General features: G+C 39.1%; 1 long non-coding RNA gene across 1 annotated transcript; it reads left to right on the top strand.

Moving 5' to 3' along the window:
• Positions 1-2,616: 2,616 nt before the first annotated feature.
• On the top strand, positions 2,617-13,825 carry LOC143845511 (uncharacterized). Its single transcript, XR_013234447.1, has 3 exons — positions 2,617-2,983; positions 11,213-11,323; positions 12,595-13,825. It is a non-coding gene; the product is annotated as an uncharacterized LOC143845511 (long non-coding RNA).
• The last annotated feature ends 1,886 nt before the right edge of the window (positions 13,826-15,711 follow it).

The following is a 15,711-nucleotide window of genomic DNA, read 5'->3' as shown; positions in this document are numbered from 1 at the left end:
TTGAAAGCTCTAGGTTTGGCAACCCGGGTCCGACGACATTGGAGGCCATATTTGAGATGAGTCTGGTGTCACCAACACTATAACAAAGCTGTCTTTTAAAGGAGGACCTATATAGGTGGTCCTAAATACTGCCCATACGAGTGCATACTTACAGGTGGTAGAAGCAGAGAAGAAATTAAGGCGGTCAAGACGGCCTCTATATGTAAAATCTTTATGGTTGTAAAAGAAGTCCGCTACTTTACTTTATTTGCAAAAACACTGTTGTAGTTTGACAATTTGCAAATACAGACATAACTTTTGATTCATATTTGCAAATCAGGTTATGCCATCAATTTGTAACCAAAATAACCATGGTAAATTTTGTTTTAACTCATAGAAGACCAAAATGCCCGTGATGCTTTGATGCTGTGGGTTCCAACTCAAGTCAAACCCATGTATCATTAGACGCGGCCCACCATTTTGCTTCATGTTTGTAGACACCCCATGTCGAATTGGTCCCGAAAATCCCAAAATTGAATGAAGTACCCGAAATTTGATTCCCAAAGTCAATTCCCAATCCCTGAAATCACTCCCCGAGCTCCCGGAATCATTGTCCGAATATCCCGACTCCAGAAAAATCAATACCTATGATTAGACCAGGCAAACGGGTGGGTCGGGCCGGGTCAACCCGCGGGTGCAGGTCAGAATTTAGGTGACCCGCGCGGCCCGCGGGTGGGCCGGGTCAACCCGCGGGTCACCCGCAAATTCAAATAGTTGTTTATTTTTTAAAATGTTATCACTGGATTTTGATGAGGGGGGTATGGCCGGCACCGTGGGATGATCCAAACCGTCCATTAGATGGCCCACAGCCTAAATAGGTTGTGCCCCAAAAATCATTTCAATAGGTTGATCCTAACCCTCTGATCTATAAAGGGTTAGGATCAAGTGATCAACTCTCTAACATTCAAATCGGAGGGTTGGGATCAACCTATGGTGCTAGCCACAACCTATTTATATTCTATGGTGCCAGCCATAACCTATTCAGGCATCAAACCCTTAAAAAATAGATTAGTATGACAAAATCACCATCCTTTACATTAGAAAAAAAAGCCATCTAACTAGATTAGCATAACAAAATCACCATCCTTAAAAAAGCCAAGTGACTTGCGGGTGCCCGCGGGTTGACCCGACCCAACCCGTGTTTTTGTAGGTTGGGTCACCCGCGGGTTAGTTTTGACGGGTCACTAAAACTCAGACCCGTGCCCGCAAATTTGCGGGTGCCACGGGCACGGTCGCTTTTGCCAGGTCTACCTATGAAGTAAGTGTCAAAAACAAAGACAGAAGAGGGGTCCGCTACTTTACTGTCAAAACGGCCTCTATATGTAAAATCTTTATGGTTGCAAAAGAAGTCCGCTACTTTACTTTATTTGCAAAAACACTGTTGTAGTTTGACAATTTGCAAATACAGACATAACTTTTGATTCAAATTTGCAAATCAGGTTATGCCATCAATTTGTAACCAAAATAACCATGGTAAATTTTGTTTTAACTCATAGAAGACCAAAATGCCCGTGATGCTTTGATGCTGTGGGTCCCAACTCAAGTCAAACCCATGTATCATTAGACGCGGCCCACCATTTTGCTTCATGTTTGTAGACACCCCATGTTGAATTGGTCCCGAAAATCCCAAAATTGAATGAAGTACCCGAAATTTGATTCCCAAAGTCAATTCCCAATCCCTGAAATCACTCCCCGAGCTCCCGGAATCATTGTCCGAATATCCCGACTCCAGAAAAATCAATACCTATGATTAGACCTGGCAAACGGGTGGGTCGGGCCGGGTCAACCCGCGGGTGCGGGTCACTCGGGTCGGGTCAGGAGATGACCCTCATTTTTGCAGGTCAAAATTTAGGTGACCCGCGCGGCCCGCGGGTGGGCCGGGTCAACCCGCGGGTCACCCGCAAATTCAAATAGTTGTTTATTTTTTAAAATGTTATCACTGGATTTTGATGAGGGGGGTATGGCCGGCACCGTGGGATGATCCAAACCGTCCATTAGATGGTCCACAGCCTAAATAGGTTGTGCCCCAAAAATCATTTCAATAGGTTGATCCTAACCCTCTGATCTATAGAGGGTTAGGATCAAGTGATCAACCCTCTAACATTCAAATCGGAGGGTTGGGATCAACCTATGGTGCTAGCCACAACCTATTTATATTCTATGGTGCCAGCCATAACCTATTCAGGCATCAAACCCTTAAAAAATAGATTAGCATGACAAAATCACCATCCTTTACATTGGAAAAAAAAGCCATCTAACTCGATTAGCATAACAAAATCACCACCCTTAAGAAAGCCAAGTGACTTGCGGGTGCCCGCGGGTTGACCCGACCCGACCCGTGTTTTTGCGGGTTCGGTCACCCGCGGGTTAGTTTTGACGGGTCACTAAAACTCAGACCCGTGCCGCAAATTTGCGGGCACGGGTCGCTTTTGCCAGGTCTACCTATGATGTAAGTGTCAAAAACAAGACAGAAGAGGGGTGTATTATCCAGCCTAGGTGTGCCAATGTCAGCTCCACTTGCAACAAAAGCAACACCTAAATGCTAATACTCGTTCTCCCAAAGCTAACCCCTTTACAATGAAAAGAGCAGTCATAAATACACCCAAAGGGAAGAAAAAAACCCATCCAATTAGGGGCCCCCATTAGGGCAAACATATAGCGCGGGGGTTTTCATTTTGGTTCGGGGAGAGAGAAAAAGGGTTTGCAGGGAGGCTTTTGGTAGGAAAAACAGAAGACCTAGATACATGAGATCCTTATCTCCCCGTCACTCACCCTATGCCTCTTCAACATCCACACTCCTCAAACTCGAATGTTTTATCCTTTTTAAGTGCATTGAATGCAATACAACCATCAACGAGTCGCTCCTTGTACACATAATCGACTCCCACTACCCTTCCTCCTCATCACCACTTGCGTTGAATGCAGAAACCCGCTAAAATATGAGGTGTGTGATTTAATTTGGATTTACATTTGACATTTTCTTCTTTGCACACCCACCATCCACAAGATTTGATCTTGCAATACTGGGTTCGCCAAATTCCACCACAAAATCACAGTTATATTTGTGTCTTCACTCTTCAGGGATTTAGATTTTGTTTACATTGGAGGAATTTACATAAGAATAAGGTGGGTTTTCTAAAGCATTGTCAATGAAAATGAGGATTCTGATGTATAATTAGTTGGATTTTGATGCAATCCCGGAAGAGATTGCAGGATGGGAAGCGAATCAAACGTGGATGATGATGGAAATACTTCGGCAAATCTAGTAAAACGTTAGATTTCCCCAAATATATTCCAAAAATCAAAAAATAAAAAATAAAACAATGAAACAATGAAGCAAACCACGATCAATACGTGCTTAGATCCTTAGTAGAACATTAAGAGATCGAACTAAATAAATTTCATAGAAAAGTTCTGAAAGAACCCAAAAAGCCGAATGGCAAATTTCCATTCAATAATTCAAAGAAAGTCTATCTTTTACAATGCTTCCGTGAGTTCTATTTATAAGAAAACAAAACCCTAAAGCTAACTTAATACTCAAGCAACTAATTAAGGGTTCGATGTACCGACCCCAATCACAACCAAGGTATTTGGGAGCAACTCTCTTTTGGGCTAGGTTGTAAAGAAACATAAAAAAAAAAATCACAGACATCATTGAACAAAATTATTTCCACATCAAGAATGCCATGAAAATGGATGTGACATTACATGCACCTAATAGAGGATGAAATCAATGAAACTAAAGCCAAATGGATGAAAAATTCTACAACTTTGTTATTTCCGTTTCTTAGTGCTTTAGTAAATAGATATTAGTACATTTGGTCTTTTAAAGTCTAATGCTGATGCTTAGTTTCCCAATAACAATAAGAAAACCAAAAAACTACAATAGGAAGTAAAAATTCTATGGTTTTATGTCAAAATTAGCAATGATGACAATAAATTTCATTACAATTTATTCCAATGTACAGACGACCAATTTCCTATGACCTACAATCAGCCACTATCAGTCGTTATTTAATTACAAATCAAAACATAATTAGATCCAAAAAAGTGCCAGAAATTGAAACTGACTATTTCTAACATAATCTTGGTCTTATCCATGGAATTGTGCATGCTCTCAGTGTAGGAAGGACACTGAGGTGGAGCCATGATGTTTAAGTTCTCATTGAGACTATGAAAACATTGAAGCAAAGGAGGAATCTATAGACAAACCTCCTAATTGTAGAAGTTTTACATGTCTCGTAGTTGTTTCGTCTAACAACAATCATGATTAAGCATTCAAAATAGTACAACAAAACATAAAAAATATTCCAAATTTTCAAACACGGAAATCTTACCATCTTCTCTAGCACGCAAAACTTCTACAATAAACACATGAAACTTACAGTAAAATTTTATAAACCCATGAAACAAATATCCAGTTTTTGTTAACAATGAATTGCTAAGAGAATCATTGGCTAATATCATTTGAATTAGCCAATGAACAAAATTAATGGAAATTAATTTTTGGAAAGGGTAGTATATAGGGTGAGAAACATTTAATGTAGGAATGACTATAGGTAGAAAAAAGACCTATAGTCAATCTATGAATGCCCTATATAATACCTTGTAATCACTCTGTGTATATCAATCTATGTATAGGGTATATGTAATCAACCTTCTGATTTGGAAGAATCTCAAATCTATGAATCACTCTTTGTACGGGTGATTCTTCAAAATAGAGTATTACATATACCCTTCTGATTTGGAAGAATCACTTTGTGTGCGGGTGATTCTTCAAAATCGAGTGGAAAAAAGACCTTGATACCCTTCTGACATGATCAGAGTCCTCGTACGTTGCCCTTCGTAATGGATGAGAACGTTAATCATTATCTTTAAAAAATTTAAAGGATGAGTACATCTATGCAGGTGGAGTGAAAATATCATCAAAAAGCATTAAAGTTTCCCATTTTTCACGTCAAATCACGTACGTCTCTTTTGGCTTAGAATAACGACGTTATTGAACATTTTATTATTTCCCATGTCTCTTTTGGCTTAGAATGCCGCCGAATTTTTTAGTACGCTGTCTGAATATCAAGTATGCCGCCAGATTCAATAAACACCCATCGTTCAAAGATATCAAGTACGCCTTCGGATTTTCTGGGTTCAAACATGTGTTCCAAACGTATCAAGTATGCTGTCGGAATATCGAATACGCCGCCGGAAATAAGGTGTAAGCGGAAATAGAGTGTACGCCGGCGGAATCTCATACAGAGAGGCAGACGCCACCGTTCCATATTGATGTCCATGGGGTATGCTGCCGGAATATCAAGTACGCCGCCAGATTCAAGAAACACCTATCGCTCAAAGATATCAAGTACGCCGTAGGATTCTAGAGTACGCCGCCGGAATATCAAGGGGTGTAAGCGGAAATAGAGTGTACGCCGGCAGAATCTCATACAGAGAGGCAGACGCCACCGTTCCATATTGATGTCCATGTGTGGTGAACCCGACCGTCTATGCATATTGGCGACGGCCAAGATTTAAACGAACCCAAAGGACTCTGGGTTCAAAGAAAATTAATAGGAGCGGAAGTTCTTATTTTATTGAGAAAATTAAGAAAAGGATATTGCGGAAATGGAGCAACATAGTCAGAATTTTAGGAACCTTTTGAGCTATCCCGGTGCTCTTTTGGCGGGGGTTGGAGGATTTCTATGGATTTCGTCTTCTCCTTATAAAGATCTGCATTAACAGGCATTGATATTAGATTTACAATGATCTGCATTAAGAAATTATCTCCCTTACAAAGATCTGGCTCACTTGAGTAGGATTCGCAATCTGATCAATAACTCTCGTCTCCAAAACTCATTGGAAATCAGAGGTTTGCATACATAAATTTTATTGAGAAAGTTGCCCCCCATATAAAGTGAGACTATATGAACACAACCTTCAGCTAACACCTACTAACTTATTAGCCTCTAGGACGTGCAAAAAAGAAAATTATGACTACAAGTGTCAGTGGGTATGTTGCACATCATAAGATGGGAAAATATGAATGAAACATCCAAATGAGAAAATATGACTGAAACATCCAAGTGACTCTGAAGCGATATAAGATACAAATGCAAACTTTCCTAGATTTCTGCAGACACTTGACCAAATCACTCAATTCAGAAGTTTCCTTAATCCAAGTTTATCACTAACATAAAGCCTAGTCGAATGCATCCCTGAAACTTGAAAAGTTACAATAATACCCCCTTGTAATTTTGGGAAATGATACCCGTACAACCCTTCTTTGATGATTTCACTTCCCACCCTATCTGTTAGGGTGTAAAAGAGCTACCGAGAGGTAACTACCATTCCCAGGAGTGTCCCTGCAAATTTTCAGAGAAAATGGGTAAAAAATTCGAGGAAAAGACAAGCTAAGTTTGTGCCATTATCAAATCTGGGTGTGTTGATATCAGTTCTCTTTCCTCATAGGAATAAAAGAAGAAAAGACAAGTTGAGGGAGTGCAAACTATTAAAACATGATTGTCCTAAGGCCCCTAGCCTTTTCAAGTTACTCAAAGAAAAAAAAAACATGCTGAATTGTGCAATTATCAAAGTACAAGTTGTACTGATATCATTTTCTTTATCCAAGGCAGCAGGGGGGTGAATCATACGAATAGGGGATGCCCATCAGATAAAAGGCAGGCAAATATATCATTTTTATTCACTTCCCTGTTCTTTACGCGGACCACCCTGTGTAGAGTAAAAGAGTAAGGATAAATACACTACAACGGGGCTGTCCAGGGCAGGAATATGGGGTGTGAATTTATCATTTACGTCTTAGAAGGGCTCTCATTTTAGGGTTTTGAGCAGAGAGAGAGAGAGAGAGCTTGGGGGAAAAGAAGGCAGGCCGAGCACTCCCATTGTCGTTGGCCACCTTGCCTCATCTCCAGCCATCTTCTCTCCTCCCCATCAGTTTCTGCGATCAACTCCGGCGAGCTCCTCCGCCATCTTAGGATCCAAATCTGGCAGACCTCTATCAATTTCTTGTTAGCGTCATCTCCTTCTTCCTCGGCCACTCTGGTAATTTTCTCATCCCTTCTTTTTTTATCTATGGTTAATGTGTAAGCCATGCCTGCTACGATAATTTGGGTTCTGTGATTAGTTGTTACGAACCTGAATGGTTCGTAACGTGATTGATCTTCTTAGAGGGAAGATCAGCCTCTTGACCCACTTCGAGGGAAGGATCAATCCTCCGTTGTACAAAAATACACAATTTTTAAGATTATTTCTTCATTAAATTATAGAAAAGCAAATGAGTGTTTAAATAAAACACTCAAGGTATAAACATAGAAAGATCTTATGATAACAATGGAAATAACTAAATAAAGACTAATCAAATCTTTGCTAGTATCCAAATAATTTCTAGTTACTTAATCCACCCTAATTGCCTAATCTACCATACAAGCAATCCAATAAACAGATCTTCAAAGATCTGACATATCCTAAATCCAAACTAATTTATTCTACTATAGTGGGACCCATCTAGGCACGTAACATTCCACCCGTCTTGAAATCAATCTTGTCCTCAAGGTTGGGGAGTATACATTCGACAGTTGGTGAAAAATGAGATTTTGGGCAGGACTTTCCAAAAATATTGTCTCTTCTCTTCTTTTTTCTCGCTCTATTTCTTCTTCTCTTCGTCTTGCAATTAGTCATCATTTCACATGTCATCGCCAAGGGTCGCAGCAACTCCATCTTCAAATGGATTTCGTCGTGTTGTTTATCAAAGCTCTTTTGCCATGTTTTCTTGAAATGTTTGTAATTTTGATGCATGGAAGATCGAGGATGAGGATTTTCTTGATGGTGTTGAACGGTTTGAGAGGAACGGCGGATTTTTCGATGGAGAACTTGTCGAACTCGACCAAATTGAAAATCAAAGACGACTTTCTGTTGTGGCTTCTCCACTTTTTCTTTTATCTGCTTTCTTTCTCTTTCTTCTTTTCTCCTCTTTTTCTGTTTCGCCTTTTCTTTTTCACTGTGCAAGCCTTCTCGACGGCGCTCTCGTTGAACTCTTCCATTAGCTTCTGCAGACATGGAGGTTCTTCTATTTTCACGCCAAGTGATAATGCCATCTTGTTGAAATTGGCATTCATAAATGCAAGTTGCCTTTTGAACTCTCTTGTCTCCTCCTCCCATCGATCCATTATTTCTTCTATTTTCTTCGGCATGAGGCCAGATCGAACTACTCTGATACCAATTGTTACGAACGTGATTGATCTTCTTAGAGGGAAGATCAGCCTCTTGATCCACTTCGAGGGAAGGATCAATCCTCCGTTGTGCAAAAATACACAATTTTTAAGATTATTTCTTCATTAAATTATAGAAAAGCAAATGAGTGTTTAAATAAAACACTCAAGGGATAAACATAGAAAGATCTAGAAAGATCTTATGAATAACAATGGAAATAACTAAATAAAGACTAATCAAAACTTTGCTAGTATCCAAATAAATTCTAGTTACTTAATCCACCCTACTTGCCTAATCTACCATACAAGCAATCCAATAAACAGATCTTCAAAGATCTGACATATCCTAAATCCAAACTAATTTATTTTACTATAGTGGGACCCATCTAGGCACGTAACATTAGTCCTAATATCTAATCTAAACTTGTTGAAATTGGTTTGCTACATCGGATTGTGTGCTGAAATACTGTGGAAATTTAAAGGAGTTAATCACACCCATATTCTAGGTTCTCAACATTCCTCTAGGTCTAGTTTTGGTTTTGATTTTTCCAGGTTTATTGTTTGGACCAGCAGCCAACTCGGGATAGTGTTTGTTTATCTGATCTAATTGTAATGCCTAAATGCACTTTTGGGTTGATGTAGCTCCTGTTCATGCAAGTTGTACGTCCTTTTTGTATATCAGATGGTTTTGAATCTTTGGCATATGTGTTGAAAGCATTTCTAATGTTTTGTTGGGTATCTGTTCTTCATGATGGTGGTTTCATAATCAAATAGAAAGTGAGCTTGGTGTTCTCTGTTTAATGTCTTCTCCGGTGCAGTTTTTCTTTTAATGCTCAAGGTCGGAGTCTTGTTGCTTATTAAATCGCATCTTCGGTTCCGGTGTCGTGTGAAATAGGAGTAAGAAAATTTGTTCATTCTTCTCATTTTCGCTTTGGATTAGTGGGCATATGATGATGTGTGTTCAGGTGTTATATGCTTGCATTTTTTAACCCACTTGTACTATGATTTTCAATTCAGAATCCTCATTGCTTACATCCAAGATGAGATCAAGTTGTATTTTAATGGTAGTGTTACTCCAATCTTCAGCCATCCAAGTGTATTTTGAGTGAACATGGAGGCAATGTTTGATTGATTCTCAAGTCCATGTTAACTCTCAAACTCAATGTTAGATCAGGAAGAAGCCCCGCTGCCCATTGACTTGATTGAGCATTAGCCCATCCATATCTTGATAGTTGTGTGTCCTCAGCTTATCTTTCTCTTCATCTTATAAAACCCTTTTAGGAACAGTGAATGCCTTTAGTAAAATGACAATCTCATCTGTATGTTCCACTTTCAAAGAATGTGTCTTTAATTTTGACTTATGAGTGCGTTGTCATATCCATACCATCTTAAGCGGTGCTCTCTCATCTTCTCCTAAATTGGTGCCACCGCTACCTTTTTGTGAATGTCTTCATTTTTAATTTTATCTAACCTTGTTTGGCTCACATCCTACTACCTTATGAACCAAAGAACTTAAATCTCGATTACAACCCTCTTCCAACTATTGCTTCTGGCTTTCTCTTTTTATACCTGAAGCTTTTACAATGAATTCTGTGAGAATCACCATTGAAACCCAGGGGACATGGAAAGCCCTAAGGTTATTCAGAATTATATAAATGTAAGTTTCCCTACAGATATTAATTACATTATAAATGTGATCTCCATTATAACTTTTAAATATATACACTAAATTAGAGAAAGAAAAAGGGATGGGAAAAAATTGACTTGAATTCCAAACCTACAAAAAAATTGTTAAAAACAGAAATGATATGAGAACACCTACAAATAGACGTAAAAAAGAAAATTACTTGAGGAAATTGTAAAAAAAAACCGAAAAAAAACTGTCCCACTACAATTTTCTACATCTCTTGCAACACAAAGAAGTGATCCTCTGAGAAGGTGAAGGAAATGGAGACAGATGAAATAGTAAAACTGAAAACCATTTTCCTGATTTTGCTTAGGCATTTCTGTGAAAAAAATTAGTGGAAAAGTAGGAAATTCAAGAAAAGTTTATCTAAATCCAAAGTGATTGGTAGCAAGAAGTGGAATAACCTAGCTCTATATTTTCATGCAAAGAAGTAATGACCCGCAACAAAAATAGAACAAATGTGGAGCATCAGCTTTGCTGTAGAGAGTAGTTGAAGGAAATAATTTAATGGGAGCCAATGAACTACTTTGGAATCCAATGTATTTCCGGGTAGATCCGTTCACACTTACGGAAACAACAACGAAGACTTGCAGCCAAGCCTAGATTTCTGCAAAACAGAGAAGAAACCCTTCAAACACATACATGAAAGAAAAAGCTTTAAAGTCAAATCCACTACAAAACCCCAAAAAGTTTTAATCCGAGAGAGAGAAAGAGGCTCAACACAAAGGGAGAAAAGAAACTGGAGAGGTAAATTTGTTTAAAATTGTTCATGGAGTTCCCTTCAAACACATACATGAAAGAAAAGCTTTAAAGTCAAATCCACTACAAAAACCCAAAAAGTTTTAATCCGAGAGAGAGAGAGAGAGAGAGAGAGAGAGAGGTAAATTTGTTTAAAATTGTTCATGGAGTTCTTAAGCCTTGTAATGACCTTTGCATCAAAGATAATTTGTAGGCAGATAGCACTGTCATCTTAGTTCGCTATTTACGTAGGCTTGAAATATGTGTTTGGTGCTTCCTATAGAAACAGAGTAGAATCTTTAGTTTTTGTATGCTCATGAATTGTGTTAGTGTCATTGGTTCCTCATTTTATTCATTCAAGGCATGACTAATGAGACTTGGATTGTGCTCGGAATATGTTTGTGCCCATACTATTTTTTTAAATATACTGATAGTTTAAGAATCATGCATTATCTTTAGATTAGGATGTTAGATTTGCTTTCCGTTTTTTTATTGTATATGATTGTAAGTGTCGTCTGCTTATGTTTTACAGGATTAGAAATGGAGATATTTTCAAGATGCCCAGTAAATTCTCTCGTACAGTTTAGTTGCGTCTACGCCCTTACTTGCCTATTGGATGGGCAGTGCTCAAGATGAGAGAAATGTAATCATTTCGTTCAACGTCCATGAAGAGCAATTTAGTAGAATTTTTTTCCCGCATGAATTTGGGGTGGATCCAGAAATGCCAGCAGGCCCGTTGAACGGATCTGGTCTACGGTTCAATATAGTGTGCTTGAAGCTCTTCTCTTTGCTATCGTAATAAAATAGCCAAGTCTTGAATGGCGGGCGTGCATTGACCCCTCTTGCAATGGTAACAGCTATAAGAGAAGAGCCCGAAAGAATGGATTCAAATATTCGCCCATTATTAAAAATCCCCTATATCGATCCTTTCTGCCTTTACCCAAAATTGGTTGCCATGGTCTAGCAACATCCATACTTCAATGACCCCATGGTTTTCCAACCACATACCACAGATAAATAGGCACCCAATTCAACTACACCCACGTCTGGCTTGTCCAACGGGCCTGCTGGCATTTCTGGATCCACTTGAGTTGAGATGAATTTCGGGTGGATCCAAAAATACCAGCAGGCCCGTTTGACAAGCCAGAGGTGGGCGTAGTTGAATTGGGTGGCCCGTTGGACAAACCAGAGGTAAGCGTAGTTGAATTGGGTGGCTATTTGTCTGTGGTATGTGGTTGGAAAACCATGGAGTCATCTATGTATGGATGTTGCTAGACCATGCCAGCCAATTTTGGGTAAAGGCAGAAAGGATAGATATGAGCATTTTTTTATAATGGGCAAATTTGAATCCATTCTTTCAGGTTCCTCTCTCATAGCCGTTATCATTGCAAGAGGGGCAATGCACGCCCGCCATTCAGGGCTTGGTTATTTTATTACGATGCCAAAGAGAAGAGCTTCAGCCACACTATATTGAACCGTAGACCTGATCCATTCACAGTTGGGATGTATGTGAAATCCCTTCTCCCTGTGGGGAATTAGACAACTGCTCCTGATGAGATTTTGTTTCTTTGATACTATAGAGCATACTTTTGTACTGTTTGGTTGAGATTTTTTATTTTTTGACACTATAGCGCATGCTTTTATACACCATATAGTTTCTCGTAAGCCCTTTTTTCCACGCGGTCGGCCACCATATAATTTCTCATAAAAATGAACAGAAAACAAAATTTACATCCAAAGAAGAAAATTGTTTTCCTTGCAAAAAAGTCTTCGAATAAAAATTTTCAATGGAAAGAAAACGAATGAGGAGGAAACGAGCACGCTTAGTATGAGCTTTTTTAATGTGTTATCGGTTTCTTGTAGCTGAGATTTTCTTTTCTCTACTAACCATAATCCTTTTTTTTTCTCTTTTAGTTGGACGATTGGGTTTTATGCAAGGTTTATCAGACAGCTACAGATGCAAAGAAACCTGCAAAAGCTTAACTAAAAGTAGTTTTGGATGGAGATGTCGAAGAGAAGCCCGAGCAGGTGCAACATGAGCTGGTGCAGGCTGAGCAGGTGTTGCCTAAGCCGATGTATGATGATCAAATTGGCAAATTTTTTTAAAATTTGAATGGTGTAGGATCCTCGCGCCGAGTGAAATGACATTTGCTCCAACTGTGGGTTTCAATTACATATCTGATGATTCGCTTGATGCTCGTCTACATGATCCTCAAGACGGGAATTTTACTGTAAATGGAATATTAGTCCCTGTACCAATTTCTTACATGCCCCCAAACGGAATATGCATCAAGGATTACTATTCTCTATCCAACCAAGAAAATTACAACGGAATAGGCATCGAGGAAGGCTATGAAGATCAGGGCTTGGTTCATTGTGATGTGCCTAGAAACGAAGATGAAGGCTTTGTTCTCCATAACCCTTCTACTAGTGATTGCTATATGGGTTTCAATAGCACAGTAAGTGTTTATTCTCATGATGGCCTTGATCCACATGATGAAGGCCCGGTTCATCATGATGTATTCGGTAATGAAGATAAAGGACCGGTTCTTGAGACGTGTGCTCGTGTTAGTCATAACCCTCCTACAAGTGTTTCCCATAACCCTCCAACTGAATTTCATCCTCTTCGTCATAACCCTTCAAATAGTGTTTGCCATAACCCTTCAATTCAAACTGAATTTCATCCTCTTCGTCACAACTCTCCTACGAGTGTTTGTCATGACCCTTCAACTAGTGTGTGCAATAACCCTCCAACTGAATTTCATCCTCTTCCCCATAATCCTTCAACTAATGTTTGCTATAACCCTCAAACAGAATTCGATCCTCTTAGCCAAAAATCCTCCTACTAATTTTTATCTTCTTTGCCATAATCATCCAACTAAATTTCATTCGATGTCACCCAAACGTCAACGCATGAATTGAGCTTCCATATAAAGATCCAACGGAAACAATGGTACACAAAATCCAAGGTTGCTGGCAAATAATGGGAAGGTTTGTTTAGATTTCTTATTATAGCATTGACTTCTCTGGAGTTTTAGCTTTTCCTTTTTCTATCTGAGTTCCCTGAACTTGTTTTTATTAATTTTATGCTACTGTTCAGGAGCTACCTCTTTATTTAATTTAGTTGAATGATCTGTTGGTGGTAGCACCCTCTCTTTGTCTTAGCTTTGTATGGTGGTTGTTATGTTTGAGGGTTTGTATATGATATAGGGATCCTAACAGTTCTAATCATCTTCATAGGATGATCATGACCCTCCGATCCGTGCAGTCCCATAGAGTAAGAAAGTGACAAACGAAAGGCTGCATATGCCCCCTTAAACATGTTTGGTTCAACTGTTTGTCATGTAAGCTAATAAATAGCTATAATGAAATTAACAGTTATAAGTTATTTAATGACTAAATGAAACTTTATATTCATAGCCTTGTGCAAGGCCACAAGATACTTCCCAAAAAGTTACAAAAAGACTACAAAAATAGGGAAATGATATCAGCACAAACAACCATGTTTATAGTTGCACTTTCCCAGCTTATCTATTCTTTTTTAATTGGCTTGTGAGAGCTTTTTGTATACTGTAATATCCTTTTTACAGCTTTTTTAAATACTAAAAGACAAGTTGCATTGTGGAAATATCAAGGTAGTGCTGATATCATTTCCCCAGAAAGTTGTTTAATAAATTGAGGTGTACCATTATCAAAATTAAGTAGCATGGATATCATTTTCCTTACCTGTGGGAAAAGAAGCGGAGTTTTGTATCCATTTGAGTTGGTAGCATGATGTCACGTGTGATCTGATTAGAGCACTACCAAAACATTGGAGCTCACTACCCTAAAATAAACTCTCCTGATAGAAGAGAGCCCCAACCTGAGAACATACACGGCCACCGCCGATCTTATATCAGGAGTTCCAGATATCTGCTGGAATTCTTATTCTCCGTCACACCCGAACAATTCTTACATTCGTTCATTGCTCTGAAGATGATGCTTTAAATTTATGGTTTCTAATATAAATGGGCAGATGTGGAGGAGAATGGTAGAGTACCGTGCTTTTTAAGTTTACCAAAGAGTTTTATGGGGTTTTCTTTTCTTTTCTGTTTGAATGGTAAAGAATTATATTGATGAAAAAAAGGAAAACACAGGAAATCCCTTGTAATCAAGATTATCGAACCATACATGGACAAGAACAAAACCAGAATAAAATTACTCCTCAAGGGGGAAGGAAATCGAAGACTTCAATAATATCCGACATAGAGCAACCTACCCTCGCTAACCTATCGGCCTCAAAATCCGCCGACCTCCTTACATGATGATATAAGATAGAGGAACCCACCACCTAGTCGGATATTTTATTAATCCAACGAGCAAATCGCCGAGGAGGAGATGAACTGCCCTCTAACCATTTTATCACTTTTAAGGAGTCGAATCGACTAATATTTTGTCTAGAAGATTTTGCTCCTACATCATTATTCCTTGGTGCGTCACCTTCATCTCAGACTCACTGGAGTCGGTAAGTCCACTAGGGCCCGAGAATGCCCAAATAGCATTACCATCTCCATCTCTTAGAATTCCTCCTATCCCCACCAGATCAGGGTTGCCCAAACTTGACCCATCAAAGTTCAACTTAAATAAACCGTTGCTAGGGGCTCCCACGCCTAAGAAATAACCAGTCTTGCCTCTCTGCTATTAAAACCAATTGCCAACCTTGCCATAGATCGTGTATTGATACAAATCGAAAACTAGGCAAGGCTCTAGCCCAAGCAATTGTAAGAGCGGTGATCTTCATGAAAAGAAAGTGTGTAGATTTCACTTATTCTCTGAACACCAGTACATTCCTCTCTTTCCATAAAACCCAAATAACAGCTATCAAGATCAAGTTCCATAAGGTCTTTACCTTACGCCGCCAGGGAGCCAAGGGCCATCCATCTAAGGGCTGAAAAACGCTTAGATGGGAATACCCAAGGAATTTCAAATCTGCCAAGAATTTTGCTTCACACATACCTTACCATCTTGAAATGGAGAAAAATGTGGTCCACC

This window comes from Tasmannia lanceolata, unplaced genomic scaffold (genome assembly GCF_043159265.1).
Source record: "Tasmannia lanceolata isolate RefF3 unplaced genomic scaffold, GAP_Taslan_0.1 ptg000015l, whole genome shotgun sequence".
NCBI classification, from domain to species: Eukaryota; Viridiplantae; Streptophyta; class Magnoliopsida; order Canellales; family Winteraceae; genus Tasmannia; species Tasmannia lanceolata.
This window is presented reverse-complemented; position numbering and strand designations above follow the sequence as displayed.